Raw genomic sequence first — 7,265 nt, forward strand, 5'->3', positions numbered from 1 at the left:
TCAAAATGGACCATCCTGGATATATTCTATGATGGTCTGTCTGAGTTATCAAAGATGTCACTAGACCATTCTGTAGGCGGATCCATTCACCTAAAGAAAACGCCTGCAGAAGCTCAGGAACTCATTGACATGGTTGCAAATAACCAGTTTATGTACACTTCTGAGAGGATTCCTGTAAGTAATGGGACGCCTCAAAGGAAGGTAGTTCTTGAAATTGATTATGTAAAATTCATCGCTCTTTCTTTCCCAGGTAATGGCGCCAAAAACATGATGCCAATACCATGGTTCACAACTTCGCACAACTAACCAGCAAGTGCACTGGGTCGTCCAAGTAATACCTTACGTGAGTAAGGGTCGAATCCCACGGAGATTGTTGGTATGAAGCAAGCTATGGTCACCTTGCAAATCTCAGTCAGGTAGGGTTAAATGTGATTGGATTAGATAATTAAAAGATAAACAATAAGGGATAGAAATACTTATGTAATTCACTGGTGAGAATTTCAGATAAGTGAATAGAGATGCTTTCGTTCCTCTGAACCTCTGCTTTCCTGCTATCTTCATCCAATCAGTCTTACTCCTTTCCATGGCTGGCTTTATGTGATACATCACCATTGTCAATGGCTACTTTCGGTCTTCTCTCGGGAAAATGATCCAAATGTCCTGTCACGGCACGGCTAATCGTCTGGAGGCATCACCCTTGTCAATGGTTTCATCCTATCCTCTCAGTGAAAATGGTCAACGCACCCTGTCACGGCACAGCTATTCATCTGTCGGTTCTCGATCATGCTGGAATAGGATTTACTATCCTTTTGCGTCTGTCACTACGCCCGGCAATCGCGAGTTTGAAGCTCGTCACAGTCATTCAATCATTGAATCCTACTCGAAATACCACAGACAAGGTTTAGACCTTCGATATTCTCTTGAATGCCGCCATCATTCTAGCTTACACCACGAAGATTCCGATTAAGAGATCTAAGAGATACTCATTTAGTCGAAGGTAGAACGGAAGTGGTTGTCAGGCACGCGTTCATAGGGAATGATGATGATTGTCACGTTCATCACATTCAGGTTGAAGTGCGAATGAATATCTTAGAAGCGAAATAAGAAGAATTGAATAGAAAACAGTAGTACTTTGCATTAATCTTTGAGGAACAGCAGAGCTCCACACCTTAATCTATGGAGTGTAGAAACTCTACCGTTGAAAATACATAAGTGAAAGGTCCAGGCATGGCCGAGAGGCCAGCCCCCCAAAACGTGATCATAGGATAAAATTACAATCCAGGATCCAGGATGTCTAATACAATAGTAAAAGGTCCTATTTATAATAAACTAGTCACTAGGGTTTACAGAAATAAGTAATTGATGCATAAATCCACTTCCGGGGCCCGCTTGGTGTGTGCTTGGGCTGAGCTTGAGTGTTGCACGTGTAGAGGCCATTTGTGGAGTTGAACACCAGTATTTGTGCCAGTTTGGGCGTTCAACTCTGGTTTTGGATCCTTTTTTGGCGCTGGATGCCAGAATTGGGCAGAGACCTGGCGTTGAACGCCAGTTTGCGTCATCTATTCTTGGCCAAAGTATGGACTATTATATATTGCTGGAAAGTCCTGGATGTCTACTTTTCAACGCAATTAGAAGCGCGCCATTTTGAGTTCTGTAGCTCCAGAAAATCCATTTTGAGTGCAGGGAGGTCAGAATCCAACAGCATCAGCAGTCCTTCTTCAACCTCTGAATCTGATTTTTGCTCAAGTCCCTCAATTTCAGCCAGAAAATACCTGAAATCACAAAAAAACACACAAAGTCATAGTAAAGTCCAGAAATATGAATTTAACATAAAAACTAAGGAAAACGTCCCTAAAAGTAACTAGATTCTACTAAAAACATACTAAAAACAATGCCAAAAAGCGTATAAATTATCCGCTCATCACAACACCAAACTTAAATTGTTGCTTGTCTCCAAGCAACTGAAAATCAAATAGGATAAAAAGAAGAGAATATGCTATAAATTCCAAACTATCAATGAACCATAGCTCCAATCAGATGAGCGGGACTTATAGCTTTTTGCCTCTTGAATAGTTTTGGCATCTCACTTTACCCATTGAGGTTCAGAATGATTGGCATCTATAGGAACTCAGATTTCAGATAGTGTCATTGATTCTCCTAGTTCAGTATGATGATTCTTGAACACAGCTATTTCATGAGTCTTGGCCGTGGCCCTAAGCACTTTGTTTTCCAGTATTACCACCGGATACATAAATGCCACAGACACATAATTGGGTGAACCTTTTCAGATTGTGACTCAGCTTTGCTAAAGTCCCCAATTAGAGGTGTCCAGGGTTCTTAAGCACACTCTTCTTTTGCTTTGGACCTTGACTTTAACCGCTCAGTCTCATGTTTTCACTTGACACCTTCATGCCACAAGCACATGGTTAGGGACAGCTTGGTTTAGCCGCTTAGGCCAGGATTTTATTCCTTTAGGCCCTCCTATCCACTGATGCTCAAAGCCTTGGGATCCTTTTTATTTGCCCTTGCCTTTTGGTTTTAAGGGTTATTGGCTTTTTGCTCCTGCCTCTTGGTTTTAGGAGCTTTTGGCTTTTTCTGCTTGCTTTTTCTTTTTCTTTCTATTTTTTTTCGCCTATTTTTTTTTCTGCAAGCTTTGTTCTTTGCTACTTTTTCTTGCTTCAAGAATCATTTTTATGATTTTTCAGATTATCAAATAACATGTCTCCTAGTCATCATTCTTTCAAGAGCCAACATATTTAACATTCTTAAACAACAACTTCAAAAGACATATACACTGTTCAAGCATACATTCAGAAAACAAGAAGCATTGTCACCACATCAATATAATTAAACTAAGTTCAAGGATAAATTCGAAACTCATGTACTTCTTGTTCTTTTGAATTAAAACATTTTTCATTTAAGAGAGGTGATGGACTCATAGGACATTCATAACTTTAAGACAAAGTTACTAACTACTAATGATCATGTAATGAAGACACAAACATAGATAAGCACATAACATAGAAAACGAAAAACAGAAGAAATAAGAACAAGAAATGAATCCACCTTAGTGATGGTGGCGTTTCCTTCTTGAAGAACCAATGATGTCCTTGAGCTCTTCTATGTCTCTTCCTTGTCTTTGTTGCTCATCCCTCATTGCTTTTTGATCTTCTCTTATTTCATGGAGCATGATAGAGTGCTCTTGATGTTCCACCCTTAATGTCCCATGTTGGCACTTAATTCTCCTAGGGAGGTGTTGATTTGCTCCCAATAGTTTTGTGGAGGAAAATGCATTTGAGGCATCTCCGGGATCTCATGGTGATGAGCTTCCTGTGCCTCTTGAGCTCCATGAATGGGCTCTCTTGCTTGCTCCATCTTTTTCTTAGTGATGGGCTTCTCTTCCTTAATAGGAATGTCTCCTTCTATGAAAGCTCCAGCTGAGTAACATAGTTGCCAGATAAGATGAGGAAAAGCTAGCCTTGCCATGGGGGATGACTTTTCGGCTATTTTGTAGAGTTCATTAGAGATGACTTCATGAACTTCTATTTCCTCTCCAATCATGATGCTATGAATCATGATGGCCCGATCCACAGTAACTTCAGATCGGTTGCTAGCGGGAATAATTGAGCATTGAAGGAACTCCAACCATCCTCTAGCCACAGGCTTGAGGTCCAATCTTCTTAGTTGAACCGGCTTGCCTTTGGAGTCAATCTTCCATTGAGCTCCTTCCACACATATGTCCATAAGGACTTGGTCCAACCTTTGATTAAAGTTGACCCTTCTAGTGTAGGGGCGTTCATCACCTTGCATCATGGGCAAGTTAAACGCCAACCTCACATTCTCCGGACTAAAATCTAAGTATTTCCCCGAACCATTGTAACGTAGTTCTTTGGATCCGGGTTCTTACTTTGATCATGGTTCTTGGTGATCCATGCATTGGCATAGAACTCTTGAACCATTAGGATGCCGACTTGTTGGATGGGATTTGTTAGAACTTCCCAACCTCTTCTTTGAATTTCATGTCGGATCTCCAGATACTCATTTCTTTTGAGTTTGAAATGGACCTCGGGGATCACCCTCTTCTTGGCCACAACATCATAGAAGTGGTCTTGATGGGCTTTGGAGATGAACCTTTCCATCTCCCATGACTCGGAGGTGGAAGCTTTTGTCTTCCCTTTCCCCTTTCTAGAGGATTCTTCGGTCTTAGGTGCCATCAATGGTAATGGAAAAACAAAAAGCTTATGCTTTTACCACACCAAACTTAGAATATTGCTCGCCCTCGAGCAATAAAAGAAAGAATAGAGGAAGAAGAAGAAGAAAATATGGAGAAGAGGGGTGAAGTGTGTTTCGGCCAAGTAGAGAGGAGAGGGTTGTGTTGTGTGAAAATGAGGAAGAATGGAGGGCTATATATAGGGGAGGGAGGGGGGTTAAGGTTCGGCCATTTAGGGTGGGTTTGGGTGGGAAATTGGTTTTGAATTTTGAAGGTAGGTGGAGTTTATGAGGTAGGTTTATGGGGAAGAGTAGATGGATGTGAGTGGTGAAGAGGTGATGGGGAAGAGAGATTGAGGTGATTGGTGAAGGGTTTTGGGGAAGAGTGTTTATGGGATTGTGTGAAAGAGGGGTGAGAAAAAGTGAGTGGAGGTAGGTGGGGATCCTGTGGGGTCCACAGATCCTGAGATGATCCTGTGGGGTCCACAGATCCTGAGGTGTTCAAGGATTTACACCCTTGCACCAAATTAGGCATGTAAAATATCCTTGCACACAACTCTGGGCGTTCAGCGCCAGGTTGGTGCCCATTTTGGGCGTTCAATGCCCATTTGCTGCCATTTCTGGCGTTGAACGCCAGAACCATGCTTGTTCTGAGCGTTCAGCGCCAGGATGCTGCCCATTTTGGGCGTTCAGCGCCAGAACCATGCTCTGTTCTGGCGTTGAATGCCAGACAGATGCTCCTCCAGGGTGTGATTTTTCTTTTGCTGTTTTTGATTCCGTTTTTTATTTTTTTTTTGTTTATTTTGTGACTCCACATGATCATGAACCTAGGAAAACATGAAAAACAAAAATATAGTTAGATAAATAAACATTGGGTTGCCTCCCAACAAGCACTTCTTTAATGTCAATAGCTTGACAGTGGGCTCACATGGAGCCTCACAGATGTTCAGAGCATTGTTGAGACTCTCTAACACCAAACTTAGAGTTTGGATATGGGAGTTCAACACCAAACTTAGAGTTTGGTTGTGGCCTCCCAACACCAAACTTAGAGTTTGACTGTGGGGGCTTTGGTTGACTCTTCTTTTAGAGAAGCTTTTTCTGCTTCCTCTCCATGGATGTAGAGAGAGATCCTTGAGTTGTCAACATAAGGTTGTCCTTATTTAATTGAAGGATTAATTCTCCTCTGTCCACATTAATCACAGCTCTTGCTGTGGCTAGGAAAGGTCTTCCTAGGATGATGGATTCATCCTCTTCCTTTCCAGTATCCAGGACTATGAAATCAGCAGGGATGTAAAGGCCTTCAACCTTTACTAACACGTCCTCTACTTGTCCATAAGCCTATTTTCTTGAATTATCTGCCATCTCTAATGAGATTCTAGCAGCTTGCACCCCATAGATTCCCAGTTTCTCTATTACAGAGAGGGGCATGAGGTTTATCCCTGAACCAATGTCACACAGAGCCTTAAAGATCATGGTGCCTATGGTACAAGGTATTATGAACTTTCCAAGATCCTGTCTCTTTTGAGGCAATGTCAGTTGATCCAGATCACTTAGTTCATTGGTGAACAAGGGAGGTTCATCTTCCCAAGTCTCATTACCAAATAATTTGGCATTCAGCTTCATGATTACACCAAGGAACTTGGCAGCTTGCTCTTCAATAACATCCTCATTCTCTTCAGAGGAGGAATACTCATCAGAGCTCATGAATGGCATAAGGAGGTTCAATGGAATCTCTATGGTCTCTAGATGAGCCTCAGAGTCCTTTGGTTCCTCAGAGGGAATCTCCTTATTGACCACTGGACGTCCCAGGAGGTCTTCCTCCTTGGGATTCACGTCCTCTCCTTCCCTTGCAGGTTCGGCCATGATGCTTATGTCAATGGCCTTGCACTCTCCTTTTGGATTCTCTTCTGTATTGCTTGGGAGAGTACTAGGAGGGATTTCAGTGATCCTTTTACTCAGCTGGCCCACTTGTGCTTCCAAATTTCTAATGGAAGATCTTGTTTCATTCATGAAACTTACAGTGGCCTTGGATAGATCAGAGACTAAGTTTGCTAAGCTAGATGGATTCTGCTCAGAATTCTCTGTCTGTTGCTGAGTGGATGATGGAAAAGGCTTGCTATTGCTAAACCTGTTTCTTCCACCATTATTAAAGCCTTGTTGAGGCCTTTGATCCTTCCATGAGAAATTTGGATGATTTCTCCATGATGAGTTATAGGTGTTTCCATAAGGTTCACCTAAGTAATTCACCTCTGCTATTGCAGGGTTCTCAGGATCATAAGCTTCTTCTTCATAAGAAGCCTCTTGAGTACTGTTGGATGCAGCTTGCATTCCATTCAGACTCTGAGAAATCATATTGACTTGCTGAGTCAATATTTTATTCTGAGCGAATATGGCATTCAGAGTATCAACTTCAAGAACTCCCTTCTTCATAGGCGTCCCATTATTCACAGGATTCCTCTCAGAAGTGTACATGAACTGGTTATTAGCAACCATGTCAATGAGTTCTTGAGCTTCTGCAGGTGTTTTCTTTAGGTGAATGGATCCACCTGCAGAAGTATCCAATGACATCTTTGATAGCTCAGATAAACCATCATAGAATATATCCAGAATGGTCCATTCTGAAAGCATGTCAGAAGGACACTTTTTGGTCAGCTGCTTGTATCTTTCCCAAGCTTCATAGAGGGATTCACCTTCTTTCTGTTTGAAGGTTTGAACATCCACTCTAAGCTTGCTCAGCTTTTGAGGAGGAAAGAACTTGGCTAAGAAAGCCGTGACCAGCTTATCCCAAGAGTTCAGGCTATCTCTGGGTTGAGAGTCCAACCACACTCTAGCTCTGTCTCTTACAGCAAAAGGGAAAAGCATGAGCCTGTAGACTTCATGATCTACTCCATTAGTCTTAACAGTATCACAGATCTGCAAGAATTCAGTTAAGAACTGAAAAGGATCTTCAGATGGAAGTCCATGAAACTTACAGTTCTGCTGCATCAGAGAAACTAATTGAGGTTTAAGCTCAAAATTGTTTGCTCCAATGGCAGGAATGGAGATGTTTCTTCCAT

General features: G+C 41.9%; 1 non-coding gene across 1 annotated transcript; it reads left to right on the forward strand.

Annotated features, from left to right (window-relative positions):
* The first annotated feature begins 6,831 nt into the window (after positions 1-6,831).
* LOC112752905 (small nucleolar RNA R71) lies at positions 6,832-6,939 on the forward strand. The gene has a single exon (XR_003177313.1). It is a non-coding gene; the product is annotated as a small nucleolar RNA R71 (small nucleolar RNA).
* The last annotated feature ends 326 nt before the right edge of the window (positions 6,940-7,265 follow it).

This window comes from Arachis hypogaea, chromosome 15 (assembly GCF_003086295.3).
Source record: "Arachis hypogaea cultivar Tifrunner chromosome 15, arahy.Tifrunner.gnm2.J5K5, whole genome shotgun sequence".
In the NCBI taxonomy this organism is placed as follows: domain Eukaryota; kingdom Viridiplantae; phylum Streptophyta; class Magnoliopsida; order Fabales; family Fabaceae; genus Arachis; species Arachis hypogaea.